This window comes from Chelonoidis abingdonii, chromosome 2, assembly GCF_003597395.2.
Source record: "Chelonoidis abingdonii isolate Lonesome George chromosome 2, CheloAbing_2.0, whole genome shotgun sequence".
Taxonomy (NCBI): Eukaryota; Metazoa; Chordata; order Testudines; family Testudinidae; genus Chelonoidis; species Chelonoidis abingdonii.
Window position 1 is genome coordinate 284004429 of NC_133770.1, and position 15888 is coordinate 284020316.

The window sequence follows — 15888 nt, forward strand, 5'->3', positions numbered from 1 at the left end:
GGCGGACGGGAGGGAAGGGCGAAATAAACTGGAGGTGGTATCCAAATTCAACTGTGCGTAGGACCCAACGGTCTGAGGTTAATTGGGTCCACGCAGGGAGGAAGGAGGAAAGGCGGTTGGAGAAGTGAAAAGGATCCTGGGAAACAACTGGTGCTCTGCTCTCGGGCGCACCTTCAAAAGTTTGACTTCGGTCCCGCAGATGGCTTGGCAGGACCGTTATTCTGGCCTCCTTGGGAACCCGATTGTCGTCTGTGGTTCCTGCGGCCACGCCTCCTGCTAAAGTCCTGTCGTGGCCTTGGTGGTGGGTAAGGGCACTGAGGCTGGCTTCAGAAAGACTGCTGTTGCGTTTGCGGAGTGTGCATCCCGAGGGAACACACGATGACACGATTGTCTTTCAGACTCTGGAGTCTAGGATCCGTTTTCTGCGAGAAAAGGCCCTGGCCTTCAAACGGAAGGTCCTGAATAGTGTGTTGTAGTTTGAGAGGCAGACCCGAGACTTGCAACCATGATATTCTCCGCATTGTAATACCGGAGGCTACGGTTCTGGCCGCCGAATCAGCTGCGTCGAGTGAGGCCTGCAGGGATGTTTGCGCTAATTTTTCCCTTCTTCCAGGAGAGCTTGGAACTCTGGTCGGGAGTCTTGTGGGATCAGCTCAGCGAACTTACCCACTGACTGCTAGGTGTTATAACTATACCTGCTGAGCAGGGCCTGCTGGTTAGCTACCCCCAGTTGGAGGCCTCCGGCGGAGTAGACCTTATGCCCCAATAGGTCCATCCGTCTAGCCTCCCGCGATTTTGGGGCAGGGGCTTGCTGGCCATGGCGCTCTCTCTCGTTCACAGATTGAACGGCCAGAGAGCATGGAGGAGGATGGGTATAGAGGTATTCATACCCTTTAGAGGGTACCATGAACTTCCTCTCCACGCCTCTGGCCGTAGGAGGAATAGATGCCAGGGATTGCCAAATTGTGTCTGCTTTGGCCTGGATGGAGCGGATAAAAGGCAGAGCCACGCGAGTAGGGGTGTCTGCCGATAGTATGTCTACAACAGAGTCCTGCACCTCTGGGACCTCCTCCACCTGTAGGTTGATATTCAGAGCAACCCGTCAGAGAAGATCTTGGTGGGTGCGGAGGTTGATCGAGGGTGGGCCCGATGTTGAAGTAACGGCTACTGCCTCATCTGGTGAAGAGGACGACGACAGACCGGGTACGACCGGCTCCTGGATGGACTCCTGATCCTGAGGAACCTCAGGGTCCTGGAATACTGGAGCGTCCGGGGCTAGAGCCGAAGTGTCTGTTCCCGTTGGAGGGGGGCGGCTAACAGTGGCCTCTGGTGCACAGTGCTCCGACGGGGCAGAGCGAGATGGAGCCACAGGTTTGCCTTGGGCTTGGTGGTACGCCCAAGGAGTCCAGAAGGACCACTGAGGTGCCTGTTCCGCGCCGTGTGTCTCCTGAAGGGTACGGCTCTGCGGTTCCGAATCTCCGTATAGGGCGCTATCAGTGCGAGAGGACTCGGATGGGTGCCGTGATGGCCACGGCGGGGCGGAGAGACCATGAGGAGGTGCCCCGTGTGCAGGGTACTGAGAGTCGTGCCGCACCGGAGAGAGGTACAGGGAGTCGTACCGGTGCCGAGAGTGCGACTGGGACCTGCGACCAGCGCAGTGCCGGGAGGTCGACTGGGACCATGAAGCTCGATGGTGAGAGCGGCTGCGGCAGGAACGGTGCCGGGAGTTGGACCGACGACTGAAGTACCGGTCCGGAGAGCGTGATCTTGAGCGGTGCTGCGAGTACAACCGGTACTGAGAAGGTGATCGGTACCGGGACTGTGAGCAGCGCCTGGAACGGGACCAGCGGCGAGATCGGGAACGCCGGCGGGATCTGGATCTCGAGTGGCACCTGCTCGCAGCGTCGATAGAGAGCAGCCTTCCCTGTTGACATAACAACCCGCACAGGTGGCGCCGGGGGTTGAGGTAGGGTGGGCTCTGTCAACGCGATGAGTTCCCTCGCCGTTGAAAAGGTCTCAGGCGTGGTGGGAACAAGGAGCTCAACCGAGGCATGTGCCGGGGAGCTGTCACGCACCGGACTCGACGGCTCTTGCATGGCTGGATTCAACGGTGCCGCTACTGCCAGTGCCGAGGCAGGTGCTGGGCGACTCGGTGTAGGTTGAGGCTCTGACTGCGGTGTAAGCGATGGGGCCGCAGGAGCTTTACCCTTCTTGGCACGCGGGGAGAGGGAGCTGTGCCGGGCTGTCTTCTGTGCTGGTGACGGCTCGTGCCGGGGCGTCTTAGCGGTGCCGAAGAGGCACTTCTCCCCGGCGTGGACTGTGCGGCACCTGGTGCCGAAGTTGGAGGGGTGAGGGCCGCCTCCATTAGGAGCTGCTTAAGGCGAAAGTCTCGCTCTTTTTTTGTCCACGACTTAAAAGATTTACAAATGCGGCACTTATCTGAGAGATGGGATTGCCCCAGGCACTTTAGGCACGAGTCGTGGGGGTCTCCCGTTGGCATCGGCCAACGGCAGGCCAAGCACGGCTTGAAGCCCAGTGAGCCAGGCATGGGCCTGGGCACCGGGAGAGGAGAAGGGCTAATCCACAACCCTCTAAGTAAAAAACACTAACTACGTTAAGAACAGTATAAACTACAACTATAACTATAACTATAAACTATATACACAGAAGTACTAGAACAGGTGAATCGCTAGGGAATTGGAGAAAGGCTAAGGCACACTCCACTGTTCCAACGACCGACACGGGCGGTAAGAAGGAACTGAGGAGCAGACGGGTCGGCAGGGGTATATATTCGGTGCCATAGCGGCGCCACGCCAGGGGGCACCCAGCCAACCCGGCGGGTGTTGCTAGGGTAAAAATCTTCCAACCAACGTGCACGCGGCGCGCACATACCTATTTGGAATGGATATGAGCAAGCACTCGAAGAAGAATGAAAAATTAGGGCAAAAATCTCAATAGTCTCAACTGTTTCTCCTTGCTTAAAGAACTGCTTCTCCCCAGTGCCTTCTATGACCTGACTCATTATGGGGAGGGGGATGAGCAAGAATCAGGTTCAGGGGGATGATCCAGGTGGTTGAATCTCCTCACTGCCAGCTCAGCCTCTTCTCTGCCCAACCTAGCTGCTCTCTATTCCACAAGGCAGACAGGTATGAAAAGGGGCAGGGAGCGGGTGATGGTGATGGATTGGATAGGAAAGCTAGATGAGCCAGCCAACAGTCCTAGCTGAAGGGCTTTCACCTGGCCATAAAGACAGGAGAAAAGCCACTGAAGGAAACAGCACGGTGGAGCTAGGACTCAAGAGTTGAAAGCCAGGGAGATATTTTTCTGTCCACCTGCAACCACAAGGTCAGGAGCCACAGTTTGACAAACTAACCACCAAGAAAACATCTGACATCATAGCATGCTACTGAGCGTGTGGTTAAGCTCAACTGCAGGAGTGCATCAACAGGACATCATGCTTATGTCTCACATAACTTGCTGTTGAACACATGGAGAGTAGCTGCACTGCCTGGGAACTAACAGCATATGAAGATTTTACTTGTTTTTTTTTTCCTAACTCATTCTAAGTAGGAACTGTTTAATTTTCACTGTTTAAATTTCAAAGAGGTGTCCCCCCTACTTACATTTGAATATTACAACTCTAAGCAAAGGTTTGAATTTTCAAACATTTGGTATAACAATATTCAAACAAAAAGAACAGGAGTACTTGTGGCACCTTACAGACTAACACATTTATTTGAGCATAAGCTTTCATGGGCTACAGTCCACTTCATCAGATGCATGCAGTGGAAAATACAGTAGGAAGATATATATATATACACACACACGCAGAACATGAAACAATGGATGTTACCATACATACTCTAACGAGAGTGATAAGTTAAGGTGAGCTATTACCAGCAGGAGAGAAAAAAACTTTTTGTAGTGGTAATCAGAATGGTCCATTTGGAGCAGTTGACAAGAAGGTGTGAGGAACAGTGTGTGTGGGGGGCGGAGGAATAAACACGGGGAAAGTTTTACTCCCTCCCCCCTCCACCATTGTTCTTCCTACTGTATTTTCCACTGCATGCATCCAATGAAGTGGGCTGTAGCCCACAAAAGCTTATGCTCAAATAAATTTGTTAGTCTCTAAAATGCCACAAGTACTCCTGTTCTTTTTGCAGATACAGACTAACACGGCTGCTACTCTGAAACTATTCAAACATAATTCCTTCTAGTTTAAAGACTGCTAAAAATGTGCTCCTACACTAAGAAACCAGAAAACAAAGTTTGCCCAAAATTAATTTTTAACATTGAGATAGACAAAAAATTTACAAGTGGAAACAACAACAGAACTGCAGCAGGACTGTGAGGCGAAACCACACAGTGCATTAGTATGGAATATGAGCCATGTTCACCTCTAAGAGCAATCACAATTGAAAGTTAAGTCACTTATTTGTGTAAATATCAAAAATTCATCTTCCATCCAACGACCTCTGAACGCTTGTTAAATCCTTGGATAAATTCTGCTCCTCTTATTACGCAGTCAGATCCAGTGACTTTACATATAATATTAAGGGGATGAATATTTTCCTCACTACCCTACGGAACAGGTAAGTATTATTGCACACATTTGACACCTGGGAAAATTGAACCAAAAATGGAGGATTTTCGAAGGTATACAGTGAGTCAATGGCAGTGCCAGGAACAGAACACAGAGTTCACCACTTTAGCTATTAAACCAAAGTCTCAGACTCAAATCGATGATATTAATTTACCACATTTACACATCAAGTAAAAATGCTAGAGAATGCAATAGCAGGGCTGCTGCAGGTGATGACTGGGGTGCATTGATGCAGCAGTCTGTTGACTACATCTGGTGTTCAGGGATATTAATCCCTCACTTTTAGAGGCACTATCTTCATTCAAGGTTTTAAATATACCCACTATGACAGTATCAATACCACAAGCCACACCATTAAACCAATACAAGTTGTGACTAAGGAGATTGATTGTACATTCAGTGCCAACAAATATACCACTGTTGTTTGACATATTAGATAAACACCAGATAAATATATTATGTAGTTTACAATATTAACTGGATTTACAGAAGTGCTACATTTTATTATAGAAAATAAGAACAGCACATAAATATGCCTAAATCTTTCGGGGTTTTCCTGGTGCTCAGCTCAGATACCAGCATTCCTATAAAATGTGTGTGTGCTGGAAAGACGTTCAAAATTATTACAACGCAAATGAGTAAGCAAGTGTTTTATGGTAAATCTTTTCTAAAAATAATCCATGCCTTTAAAATGTACAAGAAAATTGCTTCCTATCATCCAGTTGCTATGATGCATTTTGATTCAAATTCAACCAATACTACAAGAACCATGGAAACAAATAAATTCCACAAGACGTCTATATAAAAGTGTTTTTTAAGCTTCATTGTATTAGTGTCCTAAAATTTGTACTGATGTCCTAAAATACGATCAGAAAGGATTATTTCTAACTTGTGATGCTAATATAAGACAAAGTACAAATGGTTTCACTACCCTGGGAAATAAATATAACGTGGGATTTTCCATATAATTTCTACTATGTGATACTATAATTCTGTAGCTTGCTGGCATGACTTTCAGTGAAAAATTATTGTGTGGGGTACTTTGTAACAGAATTTGAAATTCTACAATTAGTACAGCTTACTACATTTTCCATCCTGCACAAAAATTGAGGGATCTGTGCAAATCAGATTTCCTCAATGATAAAATACATGCTCTAAAACAATTTTTAAATATTGTTCATCTCTTATTTACAGTCTATTTCCTGATTTACTAAAAGGAAACATTTAACGTTATGCTGTAACAATAAAAGAGAGCCTGTTATACTTCTGGCAACACAAATGGATTCTTCTTTCATTTCCCCACCAATTAAGCCAGAGAATTGTCTCACAAAGTGATCACTGTAACTACACCTCTACCCCAACATAATGCTGTCCTCGGGAGCCAAAAAATCTTGCTGCATTATAGGTAAAACCGCATTATATAGAACTTGCTTTGCTCCACCGGAGTGCGTAGCCCCGTCCCCTGGAGCACTGCTTTACCGCATTATATCTGAATTTGTGTTACACCGGGTCGCATTATATTGGGGTAGAGGTGTATATGGAAACTCATTATCATATGCAAGATTGTGAGTATTGGATAATACTCACCATCAGTTCTGAATGAGCTATTTTGCTACTTTTTTTTTCTTGTTTTAACTTGAGAAAGGGCAAGAAGGAAAGAAAGGGAGGAAATGAAGGCTTGTGCTAGACTGAATACAAGTTAGAAAGTGACCTACACCAATTTTTCACAAATAAATAAGAAGCGGTTTGTGCTGAATACTGCAATTGTTTTGGAAAAAGGGACATTTTGCACACAATTTAAAAATTTCAAAGGACAATGGTACACTTTAAAAAAGTTTGTTTAAAAAGTCAGCACACAAGTTGTAAACGTGTTGATCCTTGTTATTATGATACCAACGCTAGGACACAAGTTGCATAACACATTTAGAGCAGTTTGTACAATGCACCATAATACATCAGCATATATACTCCTCATGACAAATACAGGAAACTTCAACTATTTCTGGTGAACTGGCTACATAAAACCAAATCTTTAACAACTTCTAAAATGTGAGTGAGTCACAGGGTTGCAGGTGATGAAATTAAGCTATTTATAAAATGATTACAAGAAAGAATGACCATTCCATGATTTATGCCCTCTGAAGTAGGAGACAATTACAGAGATCGCAAGTATTCAAAGAGGAGTGGAGCATCCTTTCCCCCAACTAAAAATGTCCATAAAATTCAACCTTCTATATTCTACATAAGTATTATCTACTACATCAAGTAAACCAGGAACAAACATATTTAAGATTCATGTATAATTTTGCAGAAACTTAATCTTAAGCAGTGGTTCCCAAACTCAGCTTTGTGAAGTTCTGGAGGTTTGCGAAATGTTACAGGAGTTCTTGGGGAAAAATTCCCTAATGGCGGACAGAGCTGTCCCTAGGGACTCCAAGCAGCACGCAGCCAGCAGCCCAGAGTCCTTGGACTTCCAAGAGCCAAACAGATCAAAGCAAGTATATCTATCACACTGAGGAGATTTAAACTTCAAGACTCCTTATAAAAAATGGAAAGGGAGGTGGATGTTTTTTGCTGTTTTTTATATTAAATAGGCAGCTAGTACTGTTTTTAAAATTATTATGAAGAACAAGTTTAAGCTTTGTTGTAACATGCACTGTTTGCCTCGACTGTTCAAGACTTGAATGCTTATGTAAGAGGAACTCTGAGGTGGTTTCTTAAATATCTTCATGCTGTTTCACACTGGATATGTCTTAATGAAACACAGGAGCCTTCTCTAATAACAGGCTTATTCGAAGTGATACAAGCTATGAAAGTGAGATCTTGGAAGAGTGTTGCCGTTTTCATAAAGTAATAAAAATACTATAATGATAATTAATAATTAACTAGTGTGTAATAAGCATGTCATAAAAACAAATTTTATATTTCCAAGATCCCTGCTTTTATAATTTATACTCAAGTAAAGGAGAAAATCCCTGGAAATATTCATTTTTAGGAGGGCATCGCGAGACAAGATATTTTAGTGAAAGGGGTTCACAGATCGTTAAAATTTGGGAACCACTGATCTTAAGATTATCTTTTTGTTCTAGAGCACAATATTTATTTTCCATGGCCTTCGAAATGCAAGATATGTTATCCTTTTTAAGGAAAGGTGGGGTTTTGACAGACTCCATGCTCAATAAAAGTTTCTTTTTAGAAAGAGGGTTCCTTTAAACCAGTGGTTCCCAAACTTGCTTCACGACTTGTCCAGGGTAAGTCCCTGGCGGGCCATGAGACACTTTGTTTACCCGAGTGTCCGCAGGTATGGCCACTCACAGCTCCCAGTGGCCGAGGCTCGTTGTTCCTGGCCAATGGGAGCTGTGGGAAGCAGCACGGGCTGGGCCACTGCTTCCTGCAGTTCCCATTGGCCGGGAATGCTGAACTGTGGCCACTGGGAGCTGTGAGCAGCCATACCTGCAGACGCTCAGGTAAACAAAGTGTCTCGCAACGGGGCTTACCCTGAACAAGCCGCGAAACAAATTTGGGAACCCCTGCTTTAATCAAAGGAAATACCCTACCTGGAACCAGATACTTTACTCCAATGGATTTCTTCCCCTTGTATTTCCTATTAATTATTGCTATTAGCTCTCTAACTTTGTTTGCGTGCACAAGAACAGGGCAGGCTTCTCAGTCATGCAGTGACATAAGCACATACAGTATTTTTAGTAAAAAGATAGCATGGTTAACTTGACTCTAGTTCTTGACCTATAATAGGACTGTGGTTCAAAACCAATGTTGTGAATGCAATATTTGGGTATATCATCAAGCGTGCGATAGTACAGATGAGAAGTCTCTTCTGCTTGCCTTCTGCTTGCCCACATAGAAGTTAAGAGTCCCACGGTGTTTTTCAAAACTAGCAGGGAACAATCCTCCACCTGCATGTCCTAATGTCAATCTCAATAGCCACCAGCTCAGGAAGCCAGGTGCCTATATCCAAAGCTGTTCAAACTTTCAGTTACCTTAAACTGCTGAACTATAAAATTATAAATCAAGTGTTATGTTAAACCTTGTATATAGGAGATACTATACTATACAACACCAAATTCATAAAATTTGGTGTCTCCATTTCAAACAACGTTGACTACTGTATTTTTCCAGACCCTTGGTGAAACTTTCTTCTTACAAATTTAGCAAACTACTAAGTATGGCAAAGTATTTAAACAATCACCATTCTTCCTCTCCATCCCACGTATAGTAAAAGTTACCCAACCACTTCTCATTATAAAATTCTTTCCAGTTGCTTATAATTTTGCCAAACAAAATCTTTGAGCTGAAGTTTTCCAGGCCAAGTGTCTGCCTCAGGCTGATTTATTTAAGTTTCAGCTAAAATGGTGCACCTGTCTGTCAGAATGAGTTCAGGGGAAAATAAGTTGTTTTGCCCTCTCTTTCATCCTGGAGATCTTTGCAGTACAGTGTCGCCATTCGTTCCTGTCCATAGCTTGCTCCTCCAATAAATCCTGACTGGTCACCTTCCTACATATGATGTCCCACCATCTAGTTGGTGGTTGACTTCTAATTCTTATAAGTGTTCCTCTATGCTAGACCAGGACCCTTTCTCTCTGTTTCTCCTCCACCCTAATCCTAGACCCAGTTGTCCACTCTCTATCTGGATTAAAAGACTCTCACGATCAGCTAGTTTACTTTGTCTCGTAGCTCAAGCAGTAGCAATCTGTGCTGACATGCTGAAGGTTCAGGATTCAAACTCCAGTGCTGGATCACAGTGAGGGGTTGTTACAGTTGTATATATAAGATAATTTGTTTTTACTTTTTTTTCTTTAAAAAGCCTCAGGAAGTTGCATATAAAACACTATATTTAAAAAATGTTATACAGGTTGCAAAGACAAGACACAGAAAAGTTAGGAAATGTCCGTTTTACAGTTGCTTGTGCAATCATAATTCTGCCCTCTCGTGCCTATGCATTATCATATACTCTTTAATTACATGATCAGATACTATTTTTGCCACAATGTCTCATTCAGTACACAGGGTGGAGACACAAACAGACAGGAAATATATTTGCCTGTGCACTCTAACTTGTGAGTGTTTGACTAAATAACTTTTTTAAATGTAGTTTTTGGTTTGTGATTTATATCTACACTACAGGAAGGGTAATATTTTGCCACATACCAGTAGACATGTGAGGTTTGAGGCGATATATCAGAACAACAGAATACCTGAAAAAACCTGAACTGTTTATCTTCTTAAATATAGCTATTTTATTCTCCACCTCTGAAAATGCCTTACAGATTTGATATTCCAGCATTAGTTTTATGTTACTACTTCAGCTACGCAATCTTTCTACAATGCGTTTTGTATAATAGATGTCCAGAAAGATGTGAGATGTCAGGGGTCTAGGGAATGTAAAAATTAATCTCATCAGGCAGACTCTAAAAACAATAAAGGAATAGTTACTATTATTTAAAAAACCCATTACCACCTAATATTTCCCATTATAAAAGGCTGAGTGTCAGTGGATAACACAGTGATCTTTAAATTTAATTTGGATTCAGTGAAGTATAAAATGCTATTCTTTCACTAAAAGGAAGATAATTAACAGCGTACAAGCAAGGACACCTGAATAAATATTTACCAGTTGATGAGATCTTCTTGTTGTCTTAATGGAAAATTCCAGCTCCTTATGGAGCTGATGTAGCAGCTTGTCTTCAGAACCTGAACAGAGAAACAAAATTAAAAATAAATGGCACATGATCTAATTCAATAAAAATACCACAAATAATTTTTATAAACTTTAATGTACAGTAACAAAATTAAATTAATTACAGGTTGTCAACTATTTTCATGTCAAGGAACCAACACAATTTTTCCATCTTAAAAATAAAACACAGATGACATGCAAAGAGGGATAGTGAAGGATGGAAGAACCTTGTTCCTGCCCTAAGCAACATCTGACAGCAAGGGAAGAATTCTGACTCAGAAGAAATGCAAATAAGAATCAAGATATTTTAAAGTTGTTCATGGAAGTGGAGCAACATCGTGAAACTCTTATCCTACAAATACACATAACTTGAGTGTGATGCAAGACCACAATTCCAGCTATCTTCAGTTGCCTTAGGAATAAAAACCATAGGACAAACACATTGAGGAGTCCTATGTTATTTCAAGTTGGATTGGTATTAAAATTGGACACTACTCAGAACCATTTAAGTGATATCAGAAAACTGATTTTGAAATACCAGCTAAAAGTTATACACCTGTGAGATGACGATCAGTTTCAGTGAACTGACAACTTTTTTTTACAATAATTACTCCATTTGTAAGTCAGAAAACTACTGTATCTTGTAAATGATCTTGCTCAAGAGATTTCAGTTGCCAGTACACTAGACTATTGCAGTAGCTACAGGTAAACTCACAAGTCTCTGACTCATGATTTAGCACAGGATGTTTGATAATGGGAACTCTCCTTCACCAAAATAAAATGAGTATCAAAAAAATTCAAGAAAAGAATTTTTACTAATTAGTTCCATGAGTCATCAGAGGCAGCTGGTTAACCACTACAGTACCAGCAGCATGAAACAAAGCAACCTGTGGCATTAAATCTGAGCATTACCCAGTGAAGTCACTATCAGTACAAGACAGCTGACAGTTTAACAAACACTACCGCACACTAAAGTGTAGTACTCCTGGTTATCAAATCTCATTTACAACATAGTATATCTTTTCATTAAACAGATTTTTTTCTACGTGCTATTTTACTAATAAGGCTGATTTTACAGCTGTAAGAATGACAAATACATTAACACATACAGTTTTATATTGACTTTTTCTTCATGAAAACACACTCAAAATTACTCTAATACTCCCCTCTTTGAAACGCTGACGTTTCTAGTTTATATTTGGATTATACAGGCCTTAAATTTCTAATTTGGTTTAATATAGGGACTCTCTTTATACAGGCCTCTTGAAAGCCCTCAAAATAATGACAAATACACACACACACACGCTTTTTGGCATAGCAATTAGATAACGGAGAATGGATTGGCAACAGATTTATCTCCCATTCTTGTCTGGATTTAGAAGGCCTTTTCACCTTTATGATCTTAAGAGTCTAAAAAAATACCCTGGACACTTAGTTTAGTCATACATAGCGGACACCTCAGGGCAACTGAAATAGTTAAAGAAACACAATTTAAAAGAGAAAGTTCATAGTTTCAAGCACAACATCTGACCTCAGAATCACCCTGCCATTTGCTGGAGTTTTAGAAAATCGTGTTTTTCTATTTTTTAAAATCTCTCTCTCCCTGCCCCCCTCCTTTGTTGCTGTATTCAGCCAGTGAAATAAAATGTTATGCTTTTATGCCCCTGTAGTAAAGGCAATTATGTGCCACAATGAAGAATTCTTTGTGCTAACATCAGAAAAATGCATTTTAAATAGAAGAAGTTAAACAAGTCCAAATATTCTATTATGTGACCAAGTTCAGCTTGACTCATTAATCCAAGTTATCATCAACATGCTTTTGGTTCATTGCGTAGGCACAAAACTACATTCAATATTGCATTGTATGAGATCAGATACACGACAAAAGTTGTCTACATTAGTAAACCTGGACAACCTCCATCAATAAGTACTCAAGAGTAGAATAAAAACATTTTGTTTTACATGTAAAATAAGATTTATTACATACTCTTGGAGGAATTCTGCACCACTGCACAAGCACAGAATTAATGTCCCCAGCAGATTTTATTCTTTCCCCACAGAAAAATTGATTCCTACATTTATCAGTGGTGAAAGACAGGGGCAGCTCCAGGCACCAGCACGCCAAGCGTGTGCCTGGGGCGGCAAGCCACAGGGACGTTCTGCCGGTCGCCGTGAGGGTGGCAGACTGGCTGCCTTTGGCAGCCTGCCTGCAGAGGGTCCACTGGTCCCACAGCTTCGGTAGACCTCCCGCAGGCGCGCCGCTGAATCCGCAAGACCAGGAACCTCTTGCAGGCAAGCCCTGGAAGGCAGCCTGCGTGCCGTGCTTGGGGCGGCAAAATACCTAGAGCCGCCCCTGGTAAAAGAACAAGTTAAAAACTATTTAGAAAAACTGGACATGCACGAGCCCGTGGGTCCAGATCTAATGCATCTGAGGGTGTTGAGGGAGTTGGCTGATGTGACTGCAGAGGCACTGGCCATTATCTTTGAAAACTCGTGGCAATCAGAGGAGGTCCCAGAAAAAGGCAAATCTAAATATAAATCTTTAAAAAAGGAGAATCCGGGGAATTATTCGGTCCCTGGAAAAATCATGGAGCAGGTCCTCAAGGAATCCATTTTGAAGCACTTGGAGGAGAGGAAGGTGATTAGGAACAGTCAACATGGATTTACCAAGGGCAAGTCATGCCTGATCAACCTGATTGCCTTGTATGATGAGATAATTGGCTCTGTGGATATGGGGAAAGTGGTGGATGTGATATATCTTGATTTTAGCAAAACTTCTGATGCGGCCTCCCACAGCATTCTTGCCAGCAAGTTAAAAAAGTATGGATTGGATGAATGGACTATAAGGTGGATAGAAAGCTGGTTAGATCGTCAGGCTCAACAAGTAGTGATCAATGGCTCGATGTCTAGTTGGCAGCCAGTATCAAGCGGAGTGCCCCAGGGGTCTGTTCTGGGGCCGGTTTTCTTCAACATCTTCATTAACGATCTGGATGATCGGATGGATTTCACTCTCAGCAAGTTCGTGGATGACACTAAGCTGGGGGAGAGGTAGATATGCTGGAGGGTAGAGAGAGGGTCCAGACAAATTGGAGGATTGGGCCAAAAGAAAACAGATGAGGTTCAACAAGGACAAGGACAAGTGCAGAGTCCTGTACATAGGATGGAAGAATCCCATGCACTGCTACAGGCTGGGAACCAACTGGCTAAGTAGCAGTTCTGCAGAAAAGGACCTGAGGATTACAGTGAACAAGAAGCTGGATATGAATCAACAGTGTGCCGTTGCTGCCAAGAAGGTTAACAGTAAATTGGGCTGCATTAGTAGGAGCACTGCCAGCAGATCAAGGGAAGTGATTATCCCCCTGGTACTGATGAGGCCAAATCTGGAGTGTTGCACCCAGTTTTGGATCCCTCACTACAGAAAGTGTGTGGACAAATTGGAGAGAGTCCAGTCGAGGAAAACGGAAATGATTAGGGGGCTGGGGACCATGGCTTACAAGGAGAAAGTGAGGGAAATGAACTTAGTCTGCAAAAGAGAAGAGAGAGGGGTATTTGATATCAGCCTTCAACTACCTAAAAGAGGGTTCTGAAGGGGATGGAGCTAGGCTGTTCTCAGTGGTGGCAGATGACAGAACAGGGAGTAATGGTCTCAAGTTGCAGTGGGAGAGGTTTAGGTTGGATATTAGGAAAAACTATTTCACTACGAGGGTGATGAAGCACTGGAAGGGTTACCTAGGGAGGTTGTGTCATTTCCATCCTTAGAGGTTTTTAAGGGCCAGCTTGACAAAGCCCTGGCTGGGATGATTTAGTTGGGGTTGGTCCTGGGGTTGGACTAGATGACCTCCTGAGGTCTCCTCCAACGCTCATCTTCTATGATTCATGCCAGGCTGAACCTGCTTGCTCAACACCTGGATTGAGGGAGGGTAGGCAGGGAGAGGGTGCATGTGAGCCATACAGATGTGCTAATATATTAGTAAGGATTCTATTTGTCAAAAACCATTTCTTCAATCTTTTTTGTTATATGTTACATACACAGTTGCTGACAGGTATTTTGAAATAAATTACCAAAATAATTGAAAATGGTGTGATTATATTGTATTGCTTTGACAAATAAAATACGCAGAATTTTAAAATACTGTGTACAAAATTCCCTCTGTATATTACAGGCTCTAGTCCATAGTACTACTGGGCTCTCCCAGCCAAAGAACAGCTTTATTATTAAATTTCTGGTGCCAGTTCTCTTTCATAAATAGGAACTCATGCACCAAATTTCACATTAAATAATTTTTCAACCTGAAGATTAAATTCTGATCATCAAAAGACATTTGGGGGAGGGATTTTCTAGATGAATGGATTTATTAATGTATTAATTTTTAATGGAGGGAGGGATAGCTCAGTGGTTTGATCACTGGCCTACTAAACCCAGGGTTGTGAGCCCCCTCCTTGAGGGGACCATTTGGGGAACTGGGGCAAAAAAATCTGTCTGGGGATTGGTCCTGCTTTGAGCAGGGGTTTGAACTAGATGACCTTCCGAGGTCCCTTCCAACCCTAATATTCTATGATTGTGCACGTTATGGATAAGACAAAGTTATCCAATTTTCACCAATATATGGGAGGCACATTTGAGATGTAGCAGGCAATAGCACAAGAAAGGGAGACAAAAAAAATCAAGTATTAAAGATTTGGGTGGCCTCAACAACTTGCATTAGCAAAGGCACAATCTGCACAGAATGAAAACAAACACACTGTATAACTAATAAACACAGTCTGCTGTTCTGAATATTTTGTTGTCTGAAGCATTCTTTGTCTCTGCCCAAGAAATTGCTAATTATCTAACAGAGTACGCTAAGATACTTTAAGGAATTTTGGTGCCCAAAGAGTTCTGAGTAGCAGCACTGAAATTTATCTGTTATAACGCACAGTTGCCCATTGACAAAGCTCTGGGCAGCAGAGGTACTGTAGCAGTCTGCAGACTCAGAAGATGACATGGCATCAATTTGCCATTAGCTCATGTATGACCTGTTATTTGCACAGCCTTAAAAGCTAGAATTTTTCTTCTAATAAAACCTAAATTCCTGCCGAAACACACGGCTTAAATCCCTTTATGCTAACCAGGAAAAGCATCTGACTGAATACCGGAGAATGGATTTTTCAGGTTTTGCTTGAATTCATCCCTTTAGAAACTAGAACACTTCTGTTTTGAATTTAAACTGCAACAAGGAACTCATTTTTACCTTACTGCCAATTTTTTCTAACACTACTTCATTTACCCTAGCTCTGATAAGATTAATGTATTGCTATTTAGATATTTTAAAAATGACACTGGAGGTAGCATGTGTCAAGGTTTCTTTCCCCACTTTCAACTTTAGAGTACAAAAGTGGGGACCTGCATGAACACTTCTAAGCTTAATTACTAGCTTAGATCTGGTAACGCTGCCACCAGCCAGAATTGGCACACTTTCTGTTCCCCCAAAACCTTCCCTGGGGAACACAGATCCAAACCCCTTGGATCTTAAAACAAGAAGAAATTAACCATCCCCCCTCCTTTCCCCCCAGACTTTCCCCTCCCTGGGTTGCCTTGAGAGGCTTCACT

The 15888-nt window shown here is 42.7% G+C and overlaps 1 protein-coding gene across 9 annotated transcripts in view; it reads right to left on the reverse strand.

The window, feature by feature from the left end:
• Window positions 1–15888, reverse strand: part of CYRIB (CYFIP related Rac1 interactor B) — a 159632-nt gene that overhangs the window by 75921 nt on the left and 67823 nt on the right. For all 9 annotated transcript variants that reach the window (XM_032762903.2, XM_032762905.2, XM_075063241.1 and 6 more), the window contains exon 2: window positions 10233–10312. The gene's annotated coding sequence lies outside the window, so the exon portion shown is untranslated. The remainder of the gene's footprint in view (window positions 1–10232; window positions 10313–15888) is intronic.